The 21,917-nt window shown below is 39.7% G+C and overlaps 1 protein-coding gene across 9 annotated transcripts in view; it reads left to right on the top strand.

Annotated features, from left to right (window-relative positions):
* Positions 1–8,536: 8,536 nt before the first annotated feature.
* SLC38A9 (solute carrier family 38 member 9) overlaps positions 8,537–21,917 on the top strand; it is an 86,342-nt gene continuing 72,961 nt past the window's right edge. For 6 of the 9 annotated variants that reach the window (XR_005027717.2, XM_036900332.2, XM_036900338.2 and 3 more), the window contains exon 1: positions 8,688–8,933. The gene's annotated coding sequence lies outside the window, so the exon portion shown is untranslated. The other 3 variants (XM_036900337.2, XM_036900323.2, XM_057495162.1) reach the window with 2 other exon arrangements.

Consider the following 21,917-nt stretch of genomic DNA (forward strand, 5'->3'; position numbering starts at 1 on the left):
TCTAGAGAGGCTTTAGATTTTCCCTGTGCATGCACTGCAACGATATCCACCCCCTTTTTCTAATAAAAATAAAACGGAAATGGAGTACTGTCTTCCTTCCTACCCCTTTAGAGTTCTCTGCTCTTTGCCATACAGCAATCCCTTAAAGTGGGCCCCTCTGGTTCTTTATTTCTGAGCGCTTGCTTCACTTTAGGGATTTCCCCGGTGTCTCGATATGGCCCTGACGCCCATGGAGATGGTGCATTTCCTTCTCCCGATGAGGGCAGGAATGAGACTCTCCCACTTGTACCCAGGAAGTTGTAAAGAAAATTAGCCTGTCTTATAGAGTAGGGGGTCCAACTTTTTGGGGAAGGAGAAGCCCTTGATCTCGAAGGAAGAAAAATTGTGCTGGGAAGGTCATTTATCAGAGCTTGACTTTGTGTGGTCCGTGTGTTTTGTATCCCTTGGAGTACAACTCAACCTGAGTGACCAAGGGTCATTTCTGTACTTAATACTCTCATTAACCAGATATTCATTTCGTGTCCCTCAAAGAAGTAGCGGAAATGCCTCTCAGAATTTTACCATCCCTCCAAAAAGCATAACAACAAACAGCTTTAAAAATGTAGATTATGTAGATTTCATTTTTGGTTTTATTTCCATCATTGCCATTCTCTGAATGTTTGAAGAAATTCTTGAGTATTTTGTTGAGGAATATAAATTCCAATATAGTCTGACACTCAGGCATAGAGGATGAGGCACTTTATGGGTTCAGCTTACTTCATACTTTTTATTTCTAGAACCACCATTATTGGTTCTGTCTCTTCCACCAAGAATATGCCAGGATTTATCTACCTAGCACTAAATCTTGTCAGACTATTTTCAAGGTGAATTGTTTTTAAAAGCTCATATGTAACAAAGATCAAACCAGAATATATTTTAATGTAACTGTCATTTTTTATTAAAGTATCATTGATACACACTGTTATAAAGGTTTCACAAGAAAAGCAGTGTGGTTACTACATTCACCCATATTATCGAGTTCCCCCCATGCCCCATTGCAGTCACTGTCCATCAGCGTAGTAATGATGCCAGGGTTCTTGTTCACAAAGTCGAAGAATGAACTTTGCAAACACTCAAGATAGGAAAGCAAGGCAGAGACTTTTATTTAGAGAGAAAGCGAGAGGACAGAGCTCCTGGCTCAGGCCAGGAGGGGACAGGAGAGTCCCCCGGTGGTGCGTTGTCTAGGGCTTTTATAGGCAGTTGAGAGACAAAGGGCTAGGAATATACACCTGCTAAGTGATCCCAAAATGTTTATCTTTGAACAGACATTAAGTTTCTAATTAGTCTTCCTGGTTATCTACAAGAATTTTACTGCTCTGATTCCAGGATAGTAGCTTCCTAGTCTAGGAGCATATCACTCAAGACTGCCTGCTTTGCTCCCAAGGTGGGCTGAGTTATTGCCTGTTTGTTAAAAACTTACTTTTTAACTAATTGGGTTTTAAAAGACAATCTTATTTTCAAGATGGAATCCTTCCTGTTTTTATCACATTGTTTTGGTTGCTTGCTTGCTACATTGCCCAGGTTGCAAATCATTTGTTTAGGGCTGGAGGAAGAAAAGCAGCACCTGGGTAAAGTCAGAAAAACTCAGGCCCCCAGCAGGCTAAACCAAATCCCACAATGGATTCTCTTGCTTTGTTTTTTCTAGAGGCCCTCACCCTACTCTGTCTAAGCCCATGGTTCCTGTCTGAGTAAGATGCCACAGTCACTACCTGTCTTCTCTGTGCTACACTGTCATCCCCATGACCCCCTCCTACACCATGTGAACTAATCATAATACCCCTCAATCCCCTTCTCCCTCCCTCCCCACCACTCCCCTTTGGTAGGCTTGTCCCTTCTTGGAGTCTGAGTCAGCTGCTATTTTGTTCCTTCAGTTTTGCTTCATCGTTATATTCCACAAATGAGGGAAATCATTTGGTATTTGTCTTTCTCTGCCTTACTTCTATCACTGAGCATAATATCCTTTAGCTCCATCCAGGTTGTTGCAAATGGTAAGATTTGTTTCTTATGGTTGAATAGTATTCCACTGGGTATATGTACCACCTCTCTTTTATCCATTCATCTATTGATGGAAAATTAGGTTGCTTCCATATCTTGGCTATTGTAAACAGTGCCGCAGTAAACAAAGGGGTGCACATGTCTTTTTGAATCTCAGATCTTGCTTTCTTTGGGTAAATTCCTAGGAGTAGAATTCCCAGGTCAAATGGTATTTCTATTTTTAGTTTTTTGAGGAACCTCCATATTGCTTTCAACAATGGTTGAACTAATTTACATTCCCACCAGCAGTGTAGGAGGGTTCCCCTTTCCCTGCATCCTCGCCAGCATTTGTTGTTCCTATTATTTTATTTATTTTTTTTTATTTTGGTATCCTTAATCTACAATTACATGAAGGACATTATGTTTACTAGGCTCCCCCCTTCACCAAGTCCCCACCACATACCCCTTCACAGTCACTGTCCATCAGCGTAGTAAGATGCTGTAAAATCACTACTTGTCTTCTCTGTGTTGTACAGCCCGCCCTGTACCCCCCCATTATACATGCTAATTGTAATGCCCCCTTTCTTTTTCCCCACCCTTATCCCTCCCTTCCCACCCATCCTCCCCAGTCCCTTTCCCTTTGGTAACTGTTAGTCCATTTGTGGGTTCTGTGATTCTGCTGCTGTTTTGTTCCTTCAGTATTTCTTTGTTCTTATACTCCACCTATGAATGAAATCATTTGGTACTTATCTTTCTTGGCCTGGCTTATTTCACTGAGCATAATACCCTCTAGCTCCATCCATGTTGTTGCAAATGGTAAGATTTGTTTTCTTCTTATGGCTGAATAATATTCCATTGTGTATATGTACCATATCTTCTTTATCCATTCATCTACTGATGGACAATTAGGTTGCTTCCATTTCTTGGCTATTGTAAATAGTGCTGCGATAAACATAGGGGTGCATATGTCTTTTTGAATCTCAGATCTTGCTTTCTTCAGGCAAATTCCTAGGAGTGGAATTCCCAGGTCAAATGGTATTCTATTTTTAGTTTTTTGAGGAACGTCTATATTGCTTTCCACAATGGTTGAACTAATTTACATTCCCACCAACAGTGTAGGAGGGTTTCCCTTTCTCTGCATCCTCGCCAGCATTTGTTGTTCCTATTCTTTTTTTTGTTGGCCACTCTGACTGGTGTGAGGTGATACCTCATTGTGGTTTTAATTTGCATTTCCCTGATAATTAGCAATATGGAGCATCTTTTCATGTGCCTTTTGGCCATTTGAATTTCTTCTTTGGAGAATTGTAATTTCATATCCTGTGCTCATTTTTTAATTGAATTGTTTGCTTTTTGGATGTTGAGGCATTTGAGTTCTTTATATATTTTGGATGAATATAACTGTCATTTTTAATAATCTCTATTTTTAAACCAAATTTTCACATCACGCCTCTGAAGCAGCCAGTATCTTAAATCACTGTATATGTGTGGCAGAGAGCCACCAATACTCTTTCTGGTACTCTGAATTAGTATACAGGGTCCTCTAAGGCATTTTAACTCACTTTGAATTGAATGTTCTTTCAAAAATTTTTATGTCATGGGAAAATATTAAGTGAAAAGGGCAAAATGAAATTGTGTAGATAGAATAATAATTAACTAGATTTTTTTAGGTATGGAAAACAGTTATTTTCTAAAATGAACATTTTTTTAAACACTTGGCAAACATTCTCTGCTATTCACTCTTAGAACAGATTTCTGTTGCTTTTAGGTATTGCAATTAAATGATTTTTTATGAAACAATTTATGTGATTTTTGAGAGCTAGCCCTGGTTAAGAAAAAGTGAATTCTGATGAGAACTGAATTTCAATATCAAGGATAAGGATAAATAAGCAATGGGTGATAGTAATGTAATTGAAAAATTGAACACAAATGGTGTAAAAAGACAAACAGTTTCTTGTTCCTTGACAAGTCAGTGAACACTTGCTCCTTGATGTGTGTGTCAAGAAAGTGAAGCTCATTCGGGTATCACCTGCTTTTGAAAGCTCACATCACACTACTTCATTTTTACCAAAGAGCTACATTAGTACCTGTTTTCACCAACTGGAAGAAATCCAAAGAGAAATTTTGCTTTTTTAAACAAAGGTAGAAAGCAAAAGTAGCATTCAGCATTTTTTTGGCCATGGGGCTACTGTAAGGACACTGCATATGCTGAGTAGCAAGAACAGCACCCCAAGCTCCTTCCCTAGGAACTACACTCAGTATCTCAGCATCAAGCCTCCATAGTTTTTGAACTGTGTCCCTGATCATCTGTGCTTTAGCCAGATTTACTTTATGCATCCATTACCAAGATATATCTGAAGGTATTGGAAAAGCCTAAGAAAGATTATTTTTGGGGTCTGGGAATGATATGTTTTCCATGTAAATTAATGGCAGTTGCTTCTTTACACCATTTTGACTTATGAAGATTTCATAGGAACACCAGTTTTGATGGGGGAAAACCTGTATATTTTGTTTTCTGTTTCCCTCAGACAGATCTTAAATTAGTGGTGGTAATAAATTGCAACTTAGGGAAAAGGCAAGAACTCATTCAAGTTTTTAAATAGGCTTTAAATGAGTATATACTGTATGCTAGATACTATGCTCAGTGCTGCAGGTAAAGTTAGCCAATCTCTCAAGGAAAAGTCTAGTGGGAACAATGGCAGTGGCTGATGGAATATAAAACCTTAAGATTCCTGTCTCAAAAGATTCATTGGAAAGCTTATATAGTTTCTCCAAATTCTCTAAGTCCTATATAATAAAGTAGGACAAGAGTTTCCTCAAAGATATCTTACAGTTTGGAATCAAAGTTTGCAGCTAAGACCCTTCATACTTAGAAAGAGGCACTAAATTCTCCAAGGTAATGCAGGTAAACAGGGTGTGCCTGGTGGCTTTGGCTGGCTGAATGGAGGCAAGGAAGGTACAGGCTGGGGAACCCTGGGGCATTTCACTCAGAAACCATGCAGCTGCAAAGCCTACAATATTTACTGTTGGGCCCTTTACAGAAAATGTTAGTTCTCGCTATAGGCCAGGAAAATAATGGTTAGTGAGTGACCTGCAGTTCCCAAACTGTGAGAGCTACAGAGACACTGCAGGGTATTTTCAATTTTTAAGGAAAACAGTGACATCTGTCAGACACCATGTGGACTACTAGCTTTAGATAATCTGCAGTTTCAATATTAGATTAAGTTAATTCTTTTGGAAATATTTACAAAGCCAAGTGGTTGCTACGATCATAAGCAAATACACAAAATCCAATGTGGAACAGGAAATGAGGATAGTGGTTTCTAATCTGAGTTCAAGCTTTAAGAAATTGGCAGTGCTCTATAGGTATGAACAATCCTGTTAGTAAGCAAATGTGGTTATTTATGAGTGAAATAAAAAAATTTTCAATTTATGTGTATATTTTAAATGGCTACTAAGTTATTAGGACATAAACACATTGGTTTGTTTGGACTTAACTATTTAGGAAACAGAAACTAAGGACACTGAGAAAAAAATTACTCAGACACTAAAGGTGACATGACCCTCTGATCTAGCAGATGATCAATAGCTAGTGAAAAGCTGAAGGGGAACTTTGTAAGAGACAATATTTGAGCACACTGAACTCTTAATATCACAAACGAAAGACCTCCAGAAATCATGTGCTTTCTAATGTGATGGAAAGTACAAAACACCACTTATAAAGACTTGATTTAAAAAATCAAGTTTGGATATGATCAAGCTTGTAGACTTGACTAACATGCTACTAACTCTGTAAAGTCTGTATTCTTTATTGTGTGGCCACTGAAGTCTGTTTTGTTGCCCTAGTGGTCAGCTAGTGATTTAACAGATAGGTCTTTATTAAATACCTGTAAGCCATAATTTAAAAATGCAAAAAATGCCTCTTCCATTCTTTGCCAATTAGCTATGTGTTGGGGCACTTTAATACTAAGCACGTCTTTAATGCGGCAGGACACTTCACAGTTCTGCCTTATCAGGAAGTAAAGGCTAAGAGAAACTTACAATTATCCCTGGTGTTTTCTGAGCATAAGTCCAGAAAAGACATGCATTGGCCTTCTAGATTGCCCAGAATAACAGAGAGATTTTCATTAACTTTATTCCTCCAAGTATCTGCTCGCACCAGCCTCTTCCTTCCTAGGCTTTTTTGTCTGTTTATCGCTTCCCCGACTGTTGTACCTTACCCCTAGTGGCAGTGGCTAATACACATGCTTTAAATACTCTCAACAAATACTCTCTGGGAAGCTGCCTCAACTCTGTGGACGCTGCAAGGCAGGTGAAACGAAGGCAAGTCCTTGAGACAGACCTTCAGGGAACCACCAGCAGGTCAAAACACACAATAACAGTTCCTTGAGAATAAGATCCATATAGCTCCCTCTGGTACCAGCAACCTACAAAAGGAAAGTGGGCTGCTGTCTTCAAGGCCGTTGCCAAGCTGGAGAGTGGGAGATGATCACAAAGCTCACTTACCAAAATTCAGCAGTCTTTTCTTAACAGTTCACCTAGTTGCTGTAAATTTTTCAGTAGAGTCCAGAGCCTAAAGAAAAAGTTAATTCTGCCATTTTCACCAGTTTACTGGTTGCTTTTATAGAGGTTTTCAAGGTTCCCCATTCTGCCATTTTCACTGATGTCACTCCACCACATTTACTTTTGTGCTTCTCAGCCTTGCTGAAAATTATTTTCTCAGGAATACAGAGAAAGAAGAATATTTTGCTATCACTGAAGCTATCAAAAAGATGTACTGATTTGAAAGCAGGCCAAAGAACAGTTGCAGAAGTTTTTAAATAAGGGAACCATTAGCACAATAACTTTTATCTGCCTTACAGGTAATATTCATCACATCATTTGCCTTCCATTTGTCAAGCCCTGAAAAACAGAGGCAGTGTTCTGTGGTGTTTGAAAGCAAAGCCTTTGGAATAAGACCTCAGGTTAACCTCTGGTTCTTCTGCCACTTAGTTGTTTGTTCCTTAGGTAAGTCACTTAAATTCTCTAGAACTGTTTCCTTGTCAGTAAAATATGGATAATATACACTTCTAGAATCATAGTAAAGTCTTACAGAGATTGTTACATATTGGTACAAGATTGTTACATATTGGTACAATATGATTTCAAATCCACTTGTTAATGACAAAGACAAAAAAAAAGTTTTTAAAGTAAAGCTCTTTGATATAAGAACGAAGTAAGTTGTGCCAGCATGTCATCATCTCATCTCTTCTCACCCAGTAAGAATTCAGTAGCTCAGCTTGCTGAGGGGCCCCACTGGGGGCTTAGCTATAAAAACATATGAAGAAGCAACTAGGGCAAGGGGACATTTAGACTATCAATACTGAGAGATTGTGAGTTTTGTCCAGGAGTGTTGCCTGGGAAAGGCAACTCTTTGATGATCTAAAATAGCTCCCTGAAGATCTGGGGGTAGTTAGCTCCTGCCACAGTGAAGGGGACCCTTACTGGCAGTGGCAAATGCAGAGCAGTCTGGCGCTGGTGTCCCTTTCCCTAGCAATGTGGTCTAGCAACAGGAGATTTTCACTTTTGTACTGACAGCTGGATGGCCAGCTCTCAGTTGGCTAAACTATCCCTCTGACTACCAACTCCTAAAAAGGTACAGACAACTCAACTAAATTTGGACTTTATTCCTTTCATCTCCCCTTGCCTAGAACAACAGTGTGATTAATCTATCATTGATCTGGAGCACATAATTTCTTTATTGGCTTAGTAAGAGACATTAACCTGTATGCTATTGGCTTGGGAAACTCCCACTGTGAACCTGTGTTAAATAAACCAATGGCAAAGACAACTGCACTCGCTGAGCATTGCTTTGCCTCCTGAAAAAAGAAGCAAAGATACTATACGTAAAATGCTGGGCACTCAATATTAGCTTTTTGTTAAATTTAGATTCTTTGAGTTCTTTGTGACATTACAGTATGTGGTTTTTGTTTTTAATTTTTAAAGAAAGCCACTGGTTGCTTTTGTAAGAAGGGCTTTGTGTTGCCACGTAGGGACTTAAAACGAGCTGAGTTTTGATAACAAGTACACTGATTTCACTTAGCTCAATTTGGAGTATCTTTGGGAGAAATTTCTAGGGATGGGGAGAGGGTGCTAAGATCCTAGTAAAGCCCCTCTTTCAACACATTAAAAAAAAATAACAAAATAAACCTAACTGTGTAGACAAGGGAAGGAGAATGCAAACTCAGTTTTTTCCAAACCACTTCCCTCGGTGTCCACAGCGTTCCAGCACGTGGCGGGGGTATAGAACAACCGCCAGGAACGCCCGAGAAGAGAGACAGATAATGGGAGATCAGCCCTAAGGGAAAATCCCACATAAACCGTGACACCCGGATGGTAAGGATTGCCGGGATCGTATACCTCCTCCCATACCCTCACCCTCCAGGAAGCTTTAGGACCTCAGAAGCGCAACCAATGACAGGCTGCGGATCACCAGGTTTGCCCTTCCGGGGCCCCTCCTTCCCTATCAGGTGAGGGCTCTGCGACGAGAGGCGGGCGGGCTGTCGCGGGGGCCTCTGGGAGTTGTAGTCCCCTGCGGCGGCAGTTTTCATCCCGGTCGCGAGTTTAGAGCGTTCGGAACTGCATCCCCCGCCGGGCCACGCGGCCCGAGCCATTGTCTGTTCCTGCGTAAGGTATGAGGAAGATTTCTGCAGCAAGCTGAGAGGATGTGGGAAGGGGTTTCCCTTGCCGCTGAGTTCTCCGAGGTTGAGGTCCTGGCCTGTGCAGGAAAAGCACGTTCTCTGGTTTTGCAAACTCACCCCTCGGGTAGAGAGGAGGGGACAGCGGGGTAGCGGCGGGAACCGCTGGGCTTGCTGCGGAGCCGGCTGTCACCCGGGGAAGTTCTTTGGTGCATCGCGTCGCAACAGTGGCTTCTTGGGGAAACGGTGAGGCCAAAGCTGGGGCCGCGGGGACCAGCCCGAATGGATCGCGCGTGCCTCTCCCAGGGCTCGGGTGCAGGAAAATCAGGGACTCCAGCGGGGAGGCTGAAAAGTTTTGTTGTTGGGGTTGGGGCGGGGGCGGCGTTGTAGCTGTTTTTGGTGTCCACTGGAGCCGTAGGGAAAAGGTAGGGTTGCGGTAGATGAACACCCGGGTGAGAGAAAGAGCGAGAAGGAACATTGGGAGAATTGAGGGGATGGGAGCGCCTTTCTCTGTCCGGAGTAGGATAGAGAGGAGAGATGGGGCAAGAAGCCCCTCGGTGCCTTGAGCTAGTTGTCCTGCGTTTGGGACTTTGTTTAAAGCTCAGAGTATTGAGTGAGATGTTAGAAGTGAATATATTTGTTCATGTCATCTTGTGTATTTAGCTCCCTGTGTCGGTGTTACGTCTATGGTAAAGTTCGAAGTATTTTAACATTTTAGTTAATGACTGATAGCACTAGTCAGTGTTATCGTCTATGCAGTTTTAGCTATGGAACTCTGACTCACCTCTCAGCCTAACTCCTCGAACCTCGAATATCTTACATAGTTCTACTCATCAAGACTTTCAAAAAAGCATACATTTCCTTTGAAGCAGCATTCTTGGGGAATTTGAAGTTTAGTTTAATTGACTAGTTGAGGCAACTGAAAATTACCAATTTCCTTACAATTTTTCATATTTAGTGGAATATTATTAAATATTTTATTTGAAATGCACTAGGGACCTTGGACTCATTTATGGCTTATTTTAAATCATTGAGATATTATTGGTGTTTTGCTCCTTTGGAATAAATAGCTAATTTGACGTTGCCACTAAATTTCAGATTTGCTTAGAATAAATACCCAAATGTGATTACACTGGAACCTTTCTATTAGTTCTTGAATAGCCTTGATATTTCCCCAACCTTGATTATCACTTCTTGGTAAGGCTAACTGAAATACAAAGACCTTTCTAGATTTTCCTGTTTCCTAGTGTCCTAGCATTCAATGTTTACCAAAAGAATTCATCTCCAGGAATTAAAAGAATCCTGTTTCTAAACTGAACCACATTCTCAGTTTAGTAGGAACTAATACTGCAGAAGGTATTGGTTAACCAAGTAGGTCAGGAAGTGTAGCCATATTTCTGCCATTGGTTAAGCAGATACCGTTTTTCCTACCCTTGACTTGGCTATTAACCTTTCCTCTGTTTCACTGCCACTGGAAGGATTATTTCTGGCCAAGGAAATATCTAGCCTTGGAACAAAAAAGTTTGCATCAAGACAAACAAATTCATTTAAGCTAGTTTGCTTTAAGAAAAACAAATATGTTGTGTCAAATTTGTAATCCAGATACTAAGGCACACATTTTCAGTCCTTATAGTCCCAGCTGTGTTTTTAAAAAGAGTTTAAAGCTATTGGGCATCCTAGGCATTATTGCTCTTTTATTTACAAATCTAAACAAGACTTGATTTTCAGATGCTTCTTTTGTGTTCCAGACATCACAGTATAGTGGAGATAACATTTGGGGTCAAAGTGACCTGGTTTCAATTCCAGCTGTGGCTTCATTAACTCTGTGATTTAGGGCAAGTTACTTCTGAACCTCAATTTCTTTTTTTGTAATCTTAATATAATATGTATTTCCCAAATTCTAAGGATTAGTTGCAGTTAAATAACATGTAAAAAATTAGGCCAGTAGTAGGCATTCAATGAATAAATATTAGTTCCTTCTCCTAATATCTGTCTGTTGACTTGTCTTTTTCTCTGAGTTTTTCTCTAAAGTGACAACCAGTTTTCTTCTTCAGAAATGAATTCTTTTATTTTAGGTCTGTTCTGGTTGTGACAGTTTAATAATTCTAAGAAGTTCAACTTTATTATCTTTCTTATGTCGCTGAGTTTTACTCACTTTATACTAAAGACATGTAAATACATCAGCTGATTTTATTGAGGCCACTAAAGTAAGCCAAGATATAATTTTTCTAGTTAATTTTAAAGAGCCAAATTCATCATAAAAATAATGTCTGTTTATTGAGCACTCATGTAGGCCAAAGACATTGTATACTCTTATTTAAGTTTCAAACCCTGTAAAACTAGTATTTTTATTACCCTCAAAACTAGTGACTCAGTGCTAGGGTGTCATCTTTTCCTACATATATGTATAACAGTAACAATATAATACACACAGTAGTAGTAGTATGACTCCATTAAAGTTCCCAGACCCTATTCCCATGTATGTAAATATGTGGGAGGGGGTCTTCCCACACATACCAACACCAAGCAATTCTTAAACGCCAGCAGGGTGTCTGAGAGTGCAACTCAGTTCTGATGCTGCCTGCCCAGAGACAGCACCAGATTCCCCAGGTTAAGGGCTCCCTCCTTCAAGACTGCCCTCTCCCCAACTCCTTTTGCCAGTTGCAAGCCCCAGGCAGTTCCCTGTGCTTCTGATCTACTGGCTACAGATGGAAGGTTCCCACAACCTCCCGCTTAGTTTCCATTAATTTGCTAGAGCTGCTCACAAAACTCAGGAAAACACTTAACGTATACCGTAGAGCATACAAGTTAACAGCCAGATGAAGAGATGCATAGGGCAAGGTCCCAAATAACGGAACTTCTGTACTGGTGGAGCTTGGGGCCTGGTTTGGTTGTGCGTGGAGGCATTCTCCAACAGAGTAACAAGATCCCAGAGAGCAGAAAGTGATAAGCTCTTCTGAGAGTTTTTTGTGAGGGCTTCATTGCATAGTCATGATTGACTAAATTACTGGCCATTGGCTGATTCAGCCTCTAGCCCCTGCCCTTGGGTAGATGTCCAAAAGTGTGTCATTAACATGACAAAACACCCATTTCACCTTTAAACATTTCAGTGTTTTCTGAAACTGGATGAAGACCAAATATACCTGGGAAATAGGTATTTGGTCATATTGAAGTAGGGCAGGGACATGGCACAAGCGTCATGATTAACTTTTCCTCCCTATGATGAATAGTGCCAAGATATAGACAGTATAGTAAGAACAGGATGAATTCCATCTGAAGGCTAAGATTCCATTTTAAAAACCAAGGAGTTAGGAGGTAAGATTCCTAACATATTCTTTGGAATCAGATAATAACCCACCCTATCTTAAAGCAGAGAAAGCAGTCCTAACCAATATGTTCCCAGTGCTTGAGGGAAACCACTATCTTAGAGAAGAAAAAGATAAATTCCTTGTGTTAAATTTATCTTGTAGAATTATCTAGAATACTGACTGTGGTTAGTGACATAATGTCTCTCATCAGAGAGAAAGATCATGAAACCACAAGTCGAGCCTATACCACCCCCCACCCTCCACCCTTTGCCCCATTCTTGAAAGCCTTAAAAAACAGAATCCTAAATCCTTAAGTGTGCCTTCTCTCTGAGGTTGCCCGCACTCACCTTTCTTTGAATGTACTTTTTAAATAAAGCCTTCTCACTACTCAAATTACTGCATTTTGCCTCTGCACTCTTCCAGTAGTAAGCATCTTTGTTACTTTGCTATTTCATTAATTTAGCACAAGTCTTCACTCTCTCTGTCCTACCTCAGATAAGTAGGAAAGAGCTACTAAGATCTCTGATTTGGGCTTGCAATTCCTGTTGCCTGGGTGACCAGGACAGGACTGCAGCTGTATGATCATGCTCTTTAATAGCCTGCCTGAAAATTTCCTTTCTTTGCCATTGAGAAGCTCTCAGAATATAATCTTATCTTATTCCATGCTCTACGGCTCCCCCAAATCCTGGGGCGGTAGAGGCTTGGTCCCCATGCTGTGCAGATCCAAGCAGACACTAGACATCAGGTGACCCTAGCTTTAAGAGTTGGCAGGAGATTTGCCCGATACTGAGCAGGAGTTCAATGAGCTTCCCTTTCCTCCCTCTGTTTTCCCGTGCTCTCTGCTTCCTGCAAGGCAGCTGCCATTCCCTACTACTCTTGCTTTAATGAATACCTTCCTTACCTACCCTTGTCTGACCTGCTCAAAAATTCTTTCTCATTCAGAGTCAAGAACCGTCCCCCGGCAATGTTGAATTTTTCCTGCTGCTTCACCTAGTGCTTGGGGAAAGACTTCCTCAGCTGCCCAGCACCTTTTTGGTGACCTAACATGGTACTCACTAACAGTATAGATAAGGAGGAAGTCTGTGCTACTTGAAGGCACTCCTTGTCTCTTCCTCTTGAATTCATGGTTGTTTTTACTTCTTCCTTGGCGGGCACTGATCACTCACCCTATGGCACATTCTCCCTATATGTTACAGTTCTAACTTCCAAGAATCCATTTCCTTCTCTCCTGGTGCCTGTTCCCTGACTCAGTCTAGCACTTCTTCCTCTCAATTTCATGCCTGTCTGCCTGCCTACTGCTTATTTCTCTTGTTTCTTCATTCACATCCAAACTCCCAACTTCTTTGAATCTTATGACTCTCTAATTAGAGTCACCAAATTAAAGAGCTTTGTCTCCCCTCAGGCCATTGAAAGTACTCAGTTAAGAGGAGTCTACCCTTGACTTCGGGGCCTGACCCCTTCCTGGGGGCATAGCCAGGGGCAGAGTTGAGCCTGGAGAAGCCTATGCATTCAGGTGGCCTGCAGAGCTTTCTGTGCATGCCCAGTGTAGAGTTGCAGGAATTCTGTGCATGCCCAGTGTAGGGCTGCAGGACCTCCTGTGCATGCCCAGTATAGGCCCAGGTGTGGAGGGATGCCTCATGTGACCTGCCTCTAACAGGTACTTTTAAGTTTCTGGGGATGCTTGGACAACCCAGAGCCTCTTGGAGAATAGAAATGCCTGGTTCCCCTTAGTAGTAGCAATTCTTTTCAAGTCCTGACTTAGTCATGGGTGACACCTCCTCCATTCTAACTGACTCCCCATTAGGGTGCATCCTCAAAAATTGGGAAATCTTTCAGTGTAGCACAGAGAAGACAAGTAGTGACTCTGTGACATCTTACTATACTGATGGACAGTGACTTCAATGGGGTGTGGGGGGACTTGATAATATGGGTGAATGTAGTAACCACAATGTTTTTCATGTGAAATCTTCATAAGAGCATGTATCAGTGATACCTTAATTTAAAAGTATAAATAAATAAATAAATAAATAATTGGGAGGTCTTTAAACTAGACTCCCTGAAACAGAAGAAATTAATCGCTGAGGAGGACCTACTCGCTGTTGTCCCAGTAAAGAAAGGCCAGGAGCAAGTGGAAAAGGTCTTGGCTCTCCCAGCTGACAGACGAGTCAATAGCATACCACTGTATCTATCAACATGAAAAGGCAAAATATTTTGATCCAGACCAGACTAACCCAGACATCTTCCACATCCTCCCCTGAGAAGGAATCTGGGGAGATAGATTTAACCAATCTTCCTGAAAAAGAATTCAAAACAAAAGTCATAACCATGCTGATGGACTTGCAGAGAAATATGCAAGAACTAAGGAGGGAGAATACAGAAATAAAACAATCTCTGGAAGGACTTCAAAGTAGAATGGACGAGATGCAAGAGACCATTAATGGACTAGAAATCAGAGAACAGGAACGCAGAGAAGCTGACGCAGAGAGAGATAAAAGGATCTCCAGGAATGAAAGAATTTTAAGAGAACTGTGTGACCAATTGAAACGGAACAATATTCACATCATAGAAGTACCAGAAGAAGAAGAGAGAAAAAGGGATAGAAAGTGTCTTTGAAGAAATAATTGCTGAAAACTTCCCCAAACTAAAGGAGGAAATAGCCTCTCAGACCACAGAAGCACACAGAACTCCCATGATAAGGGATCTAAGGAGGGCAACACCAAGACACATAAAAATTAAAATGGCAAAGATCAAAGACAAGGACAGAGTATTAAAGGCAGCCAGAGAGAAAAAAAAGGTCACTTACAAAGGGAAACCCATCAGGCTATCATGAGATTTCTCAACAGAAACCTTACAGGCCAGAAGAGAATGGCATGATATATTTAATGCAATGAAACAGAAGGGCCTTGAACCAAGAATAATGTATCTAGCACGATTATCATTTAAATATGAAGGAGTTATTAAACAATTCCCAGACAAACAAAAGTTGAGGGAATTTGCCTCCCACAAATCAAAAACAAAAGGGTATCTTAGAGGGACTGCTGTAGACGGGAACATTCCTAAAAAGAGCACAGAACAAAACACCCAACATATGAAGAATGGAGGAGGAGGAATAAGAAGGGAGAGAAATAAAGAATCATCAGACAGTGTTTATAATAGCTCAATAAGCAAGTTAAGATGGACAGTAAGATAGTAAAGAAGCTAACCTTGAAACTTTGGTAATCACAAACTTCAAGCCTGCAATGGCAATAAGTACATATCTTTCAATAATCACCCTAAATGTAAATGGACTGAATGCACCAATCAAAAGACAGAGTAATAGAATAGATAAAAAACAAGACCCATCTCTATGCTGCTTACAAGAGACTCACTTCAAACCCAAAGACATGCACAGACTAAAAGTCAAGGGATGGAAAAAGATATTTCATGCAAACAACAGGGAGAAAAAAGCAGGTGTTGCAATAGTATCAGACAAAATAGACCTCAAAACAAAGAAAGTAACAAAAGATAAAGAAGGACATTATATAATGATAAAGGGCTCAGTCCAACAAGAGGATATAACCATTGTAAATATATATATGCACCCAACACAGGAGCACCAACATATGTGAAACAAATACTAACAGAACTAAAGGAGGAAAGAGAATGCAATGCATTCATTTTAGGAGAATTCAACACGCCACTCACTCCAAAGGATAGATCCACCAGACAGAAAATAAGTAAGGACACAGAGGCACTGAACAACACACTGGAACAGATGGACCTAATAGACATCTATAGAACTCTACATCCAAAAGCCACTATTTACAATAGCCAAGAAATGGAAGCAACCTAAGTGTCCATCAGTAGATGAATGGATAAAGAAGATGTGGTACATATACACAATGGAATATTATTCAGCCATAAGAAGAAAATAAATCCTACCATTTGCAACAACATGGATGGAGCTAGAGGGTATAAGTAAGCCAGGCAGAGAAAGACAAACACCAAATGATTTCACTCATATGTGGAGTATAGGAACAAAGAAAGACTGAAGGAACAAAACAGCAGCAGAATCACAGAACCTAAGAATGGACTAACAGTTACTAAAGGGAAAAGGACTGGGGAGAATGGGAGGGAAGGGAGGGATAAGGGCAGGGAAAAAGAAAGGGGTATTACGATTAGCATGTATAATGTGGGGGGTCATGGGGAGGGCTGTGCAACACAGAGAAGACAGTGATTCTACAGCATCTTACTACACTGATGGACAGTACTGTAATGGGGTTTGTGGGGGGGTACTTGGTGAAGGGGGGACCCTAGTAAACATAATGTTCTTCATGTAATTGTAGATTAATGACAAAATTAAAAAAAAATTTTTTTAAACAATATTGAAAAAGAAAAAAAAAAGTTCCAGCAAAGCACATTTGAAAGAGCCTATGTGATCAATTGCTGTTCTTGCTGCATTTATATAAATAATCAAGCTAAGTGTTTTGAAGCTAAACTTATTTTACAAACAAATTAGCCTTAATATAGTTACCCGTATTAAAAATGAAGATGACTTTAGACAGAAAAGAACTGTTTCAATAGTGCAGTCTTATTGATACTAGATTCTAATACTAGTCATTGTAAAATAGACTGGATCCTGAATAATAAATTCCTCAAAATAATCTAGCTATGACTCTTCAAACATTTCCAATTTTCTCCCATCATTTCAATTAGAATTTTACCATTCCTTGTCCTCATGTTCATGCATTCTTAATCTCCTTGTCAAGTTTGTTGCCTCCAATACAAAAAATCCAACTCCAGATATTACTCAAAGATTTCAGTCCACCTCTCACTTATAAAGACACACATCAGCAACCCTGCAACCTAGTTGAATCCTCCTTTTATGTGCCCTTGTCCAAGTCTGCCACTGCTGAGACAGCTCTGTGAACTCACTCCCTAACAGCAAGGAACTGCTGGACCCACAGGCAGGGACGATGCCCCCCAAGCAGGAAACAGCCACCGAAGAATGACTGACACCCACTTTTCCCTGAAAGATTTCAAGGGTACACATTCCTTAGGAGAATGAAGTAGGACAGAGATGTAAGACAAGCATCATGATTAACTTTTCCTGCCTATGATGAAAAATGCCAAGATACAGATAGTATAGTAAGAACAAGAGAGACTCCAACTGAAGGCTAAGATTTCATTTTAAAAACTCAGGAGTTAGGTAAGATTCCTGACATATTCTTTAGTAATCAGACAATAACCCACCATATCTTAAAGCAGAGCAAGCAGTCCTGATAGAGTCCCAATGCTTGAGAGTAACCACTATCTTAGAAAAGAACCAAATCACTAAGTTTCTTGGGTTAAATTTATCTTACAGAATTATCTAGAAGACTGACTGTAGATAGTGACATCATATCTCTCGCCAGAAAGAGAGATCATGAGACCACAAGTCCAGCTTACGCTCCCCCACCCTCCGCCCTTTGCCCCATTCTTGAAAGCCTAAAAAACAGAATCCTAAACCCTTAAATGTACCTCCTTTCTGAGGTTGCCCACACCTCCCCTTTCAAAGTGTGTACTTTATAAATAAAGCCTTCTCACTGCTCAACTTACTGCATTTTGTCTCTGCACTCTTCCAGTGGTAAGCATCTTTGTTACTTTGCTATTTCATTCTATTTTCTAGATTTAGCACAAGTCTTCACTCTCTCTGTCCTACTTCAGGTAAGTAGGAAAGAGCTACTAAGATATCTGATTTAGGCTTGCAATACCTGTTGCCTGGGTGACCAGGACAGGACTGCAGCTGTATGATCATGCTCTTTAATAGCCTGCCTGAAAATTTCCTTTCTTTGCCGTTGAGAAGCTCTCAGAACATAATCTCACTCCATCCCATGCTCTGTGGCTCTCCCAAATCCTAGAGTAGTAGTCCAAAGCAGAAACTAGACATTAGGTGACCCTAGCTTTAAAAGTTGGTAAAAGATTTTCCCTATACCAAGTAGGAATTCAATGAGCTTTCCTTTCCTCCCTCTGCTCTTCCTTCCTCCCTGCTGCCTGCAGGGCAGCTGCCATTCCCTACATACTCTTAATGAATTCTTTCTCATTCAGAGTCAAGAACCCTCCCCAATCCAAGTTGGAGTTTCTCCTAGTGCTTCTTAATGCGCAGGGAGAAACTTCCCCACATGCAGCGCCCAGCAACAGTATGAATGACCAAATATGTATTTCTTATGACACATTATTATCATAGTATATATTATACACACACACACACACACACATATATCTGATATATATATATGTCAAAGCCAGTATTTAAATCCAGGCAGTCTTACACATAAGCTATCAACCACCACACTCTACTTAAAAGAACCAGAATAGGCTATACCCCAAATTAACCATTGTGTATAAATGAATACCTTGGCAATACTTTCTGACGGTGGTTTTATCTGTTTTTTGAGATTTAGGAGCAGTAAGGTTCTGCCTACTTATCAATATTAACATTTTTTCTAGCATCTTAGCAATTCTATTGAGGACTTTTTCCTCTCACAGTATCAGTTTCATTAGGCTCATTTCATTAAACTTACTTTTAGTAAGTTCAGAAATAGTAATAATAGCAAATTCTAGTAGAGTTTAGTATTATTTGACATGGTTCTAAATGTTTGCTTATATGGGTGTACATTCCTTAGTGCTAATAAGTTGTTTTGGGAGGCAAATTAATACTCAGTGCAGTTGTCTTTGCCAGTGGTTTATTTAACACAGGTTCACAGTGGGAGTTTCCCAAGCCAATAGCATACAGGTTAATGTCTTTTACTAAGCCAATAAAGAAATTAGGCACTCCAAATCAATGATAGATTAATCACACTGTTGTTCCAGGCAAAGAGAGATGAAAGGAATAAAGTCCAAATTTAGTTGAGTTGTCTGTACCTTTATAGGAGTTGGTACTCAGGAGGGATGGCTTAGTCAACTGAGAGCTGGCCATCCAGCTGTCAGCACAAAAGTGAAAGTCTCCTGTTGCTAGACCACATTGCTAGGGAAAGGGACACCAGCACCAGTGTTGATGGGCAAGACCACTGCTCTGCGTTTGCCACTGCCAGTGAGTCCCCATCACTGTGGCAGGAGCTAACTGCCCCCAGGGAACTATTTTAGATCAGCAAAGAGTTGCCTTTCCCAGACAACACTCCCAGACAAAACTCACAATCTCTCAGTATTGATAGTCTAAATGTCCCCTTGGTCTAGTTGTTTCTTTGTATGTTTTTATAGCTAAGCCCCCAGTGGGGCCCCTCAGCAAGCTGAGCTACTGAATTCTTACTGGGTGAGAAGAGATGAGATGATGACATGCTGGCACAATTTACTTCGTACTTATATCTAAGAGCTTTATTTTAAAAACAACTTTTTTTGTCTTTGTTATAAACAGGTAGATTAAAACAACTTAAATTGTATATGGGTAGATTTGAAATCATACCAAGCCAATATACAACATAGCTTCTCTACAACATCTTCTTTCCCAAGCTTTTAACTCCTATGCTGTGCCCACCTTTATTCAAAATGTATTTTTCAGTTATATTTTATACAGAATATTTTCACTCATTACATCCAGGGAACAGTTTCTCAAGTTAATTAGTTGAATTTACAGTTTTAAGTTAAGGAAATGTAATATTAATGTTAGCTTTGTAAATTAGTAGGTGAAAGTAATCTTTGAAAAATCCTGTTTTTAGTTTTAGAATGTAAGACCAAACAAATCAGCTGAATTATTAATTATTGTTATGTAACGGAAGGAACTGAAATATCAACCATCTGTTTTTGCTTCTGAATCAACTCTGTTTTGATGAAATTACTTTATCTCACTTATTTACATCCTAATGAGATTTAATAACAATTACAATTACCATTGAATAATGTACACTGATGCACCAAACTTGAATTATATTGTATGAATCTGTGATTCAGACAGTCAACTAAGCTTTTTCTTTAAAAGAGTAAATCTTGCACTGATCCATTACAAACCTAACTTTAGAGCTAGGACCAGCAATTGGTATAGATTTCAACTTAAAGTGAAATTGATGAACTGAAAATCGGAAGTGGTTATTAGCATCTTGCCAAGTTTTATTAAAGTAATTTGAGACAAGTTATCTGACATCTGGGTTTCATAAATTATAAAATTTTTTAAGTTTACTGAAGATACGAACCATGGTTTTTTAAAAATATTTTTTTCTATTTTCCTCAGTACCTCTGCATTGTAGAATCATTGAGACCTGGTTGAATTACTATATATTTTTCAGAATTTAACTATTACTCATTATTTTAGTTGTTTCATCTTAAAATAGTCATCTTTACCTTCATACTCTCTTAATAAGATACAGAAATAAAGCCCTTCTTGACTGGACATGGTAGTATTTGAGTTTCAGTTTTTTTTTTTAAGTTGCTTTTAGAAGGTACTGTGTTAAGATTTTTCATTAGCATTTATCTGTCTCTGGTAGGACTAAGTTAATGAGAGCTTTGGCTTAAATGTTAGTCAGGGGAGCAGAAAATCTGAAGAGGGTAATGGAAAGGAAAGAGAAGGAGAAAAGTGTACATATTTTGGGAATAAAACATGTTACCAACATCTGTGTCTTATAATTGTGGCCTTTTGACAATATTTGCCTAGCTCTTCATTGCTGAAGAATTATTTTCCACTTAAAAGTAAGGAAAAGCATCAAGAGGCTGCATATGTAAAAACAAAAACAAGCATTTTCATTTTGATTTTGAGAGAAATAATAATACATTTGAACATTTATTCTCCCATTATAAGGTACTAAGTATAATGTGCATCACCTCACTTAATTTTCAACCACACCAGTGAGGCAGATGTTGTTATTTCACTTTTGCAGATGAGAAAATAGACTGATGGAGGTTAAAAGGTTAGTCTTAGATTACATAGGTAGTAAGTGGCAGATACAGAATTGCTGACTCAAAAGTCCTGTTTTCCTTCTATTCTGCCATAAATATACGTTTAGAAAAATAAGAACAGCAGATGTAAGACTCTGTTAAACCAATACAGCATCAATGTAACAATATTTATTAAGTAGTCTGGGCGGGCGGTTACAAGAAACAGAAGATGAAAGTTAAAAGAGTAAAAGGGCAAAGAACACAAAAGAGCACAGCATAGTGGTAAAGTGTATAGGGGTCTTTAACTGCCTGGGTTTGAGTTCCAGTTCTGTCACTAACTTTATAATCAGTTACTTAACTTCTTTGTGCCTTGTATCCTTGTCTATAAAATGAGAATAATCATAGTAATTTGCAGGGTGAGGAATAAAGGTAAAGCACTTGCCTTAAAATGTTAAGACCTGTTTATTTCATTTTATGCAGTTGCCTGTTTGAATGTATGTGTGTAATGTAACATCCATACATAAAAGTGCATAATACATTGAATAATTATAAAACAAATGGCCATGTGACCAGAATCAAGTTGAAGAAATAGAAAATTTCCATCACCATGTAAGGTCCCATCATGTCCCTACCTATCACCACCTCCTATTTTGCCCCTTAGAGCAGTTGCTCAGAACTCCTCGCATTTGGGGCTAACCCTTTGTTGTAGGAAGCTGTCCTGCACATTATAGGATGTTTTGTACCATCCCTAGTCTCTACCCACCAGGTGCATATGACGCCTCCCCCATTTGCAACAACCATTTGGGCAAGAACAAATTCCTAATACCTCTCTACAACTCTACCTGCTGGGCAGAGAGTAGACTCTTCAGTGGATAAGGGTGGAAACAGGGAGCTCTGTTAGGTAACTCTGGTTGAAATCTTGGTAGTAAATGATGGTGACCAGATTCTGAATATATTTGAAGAAAAAGCCAGCAAGATTTCCTAATAGACTGAATGTAGACTGAGAAGAAGAGGTGATTCCAAGGACTGTGGCCTGAGCAACTAGAAGGATGGAGATGCCATCAACTGAAGTGAGGAAAACAATGAGTAGGGTATTTGG

Source organism: Manis pentadactyla, chromosome 2, assembly GCF_030020395.1.
Source record: "Manis pentadactyla isolate mManPen7 chromosome 2, mManPen7.hap1, whole genome shotgun sequence".
In the NCBI taxonomy this organism is placed as follows: Eukaryota; Metazoa; Chordata; class Mammalia; order Pholidota; family Manidae; genus Manis; species Manis pentadactyla.